This window comes from Tupaia chinensis, unplaced genomic scaffold, assembly GCF_000334495.1.
Source record: "Tupaia chinensis unplaced genomic scaffold, TupChi_1.0 Scaffold000438_1, whole genome shotgun sequence".
NCBI classification, from domain to species: Eukaryota; Metazoa; Chordata; class Mammalia; order Scandentia; family Tupaiidae; genus Tupaia; species Tupaia belangeri.
The window spans coordinates 204568-205681 of NW_006159943.1; the positions used below are offsets into that span (position 1 = coordinate 204568).

At 50.2% G+C, this 1114-nt stretch overlaps 1 pseudogene; it reads right to left on the reverse strand.

Annotated features, from left to right (window-relative positions):
- Positions 1–527: 527 nt before the first annotated feature.
- Positions 528–889, reverse strand: LOC102479741 (cytochrome c oxidase subunit 8A, mitochondrial pseudogene; annotated as a pseudogene).
- Positions 890–1114: the final 225 nt, after the last annotated feature.

A 1114-nucleotide genomic window follows, 5' to 3' on the forward strand; every position in this document is an offset into this window, starting at 1 on the left:
AGTCGGCATTTTTTAGTGTATTTACAAAGTTGTACAATCGCATGATTACCTAATGCTTTTGAATGTTTTTTTTTTTTTTTTTTTTTTTTTTTTTTGCTATAGGGCGCGTGCGCTCGCCAGACAGACAGAGAGAGCCATAGAGACAGAAAGCTAGAAATCACCCCCTAGAGGGGATGGTCATGCCACAGTCCCTTCTCCTCCATTCTCCTCTTGGGATCTTGGGCACGCACGCACACGCGCCCGGCGTGAGTTTTAAGCCCACGAGGTCCAGGATGCGAACCGCGGTTGACTACGTAGGAGTCCAGCGACATAGCCATTACGCTAACTGCTGGTTCCCATTGCCTAATTCTATGTACTGTTTTTTTTTTTTTTTCAAGATTTAAATAGATTTTATTGTTATGAGGGGACCCTACCGAGCAGGGCCAATATATGTGGTCCCAGGATGTCACCACGGAGACATCAAGAGGTCATGGTTGCAGAAGAGGTGACTGGAACTGAACATGATCCAGGGGAGGCCAGCCAGGAGTGCAGCAGACATGATCAAGATGGGCTGGTGGGGTGTTCCGGACACAGGGTGAGGGAGAGGATGGCCCCTTCACTCCCACTTCTTACAGCTCTCCAGGTGTGACAGGACCCAGCCCGGTGGCAGGAGGAAACACAGGAAGCAGGAAGTGAGCCCAACATCCATGGTCCCGAGCTGCTCCTTTGGAGCCTTGGAATGGATCTAAACATGAGACACCGGGAGCCGCCAGGCCGGGCCTGTCAGGCCCCTCAGGAGCAGGGGTGTGAGGATGGACATGACCGCACCGAGCAAACCCCAACCTGCAGCCCGCATAGTGCAAGGTCAGGAAGTGATTCTATGTACTTCTCATCACACCAAAAAGAAACCCTGCACCCTTAGCAGTCACTTCCCATTTCCGCTTCCCACCAGACATTAGCAATCGTTAATCTACTGTCACTATGGATTTGCCTATTCTACACATATTTTAATTGCCAGAAGGCACATGTGCCAATCAGAAGAGGAGAAAGCACTTCTCCAATGGAGCCTGGTCATGTCACAATCCCCTCTCCCGTGCTCTATCCTGTTTGAATTTGGAGCACACTTGTACACATG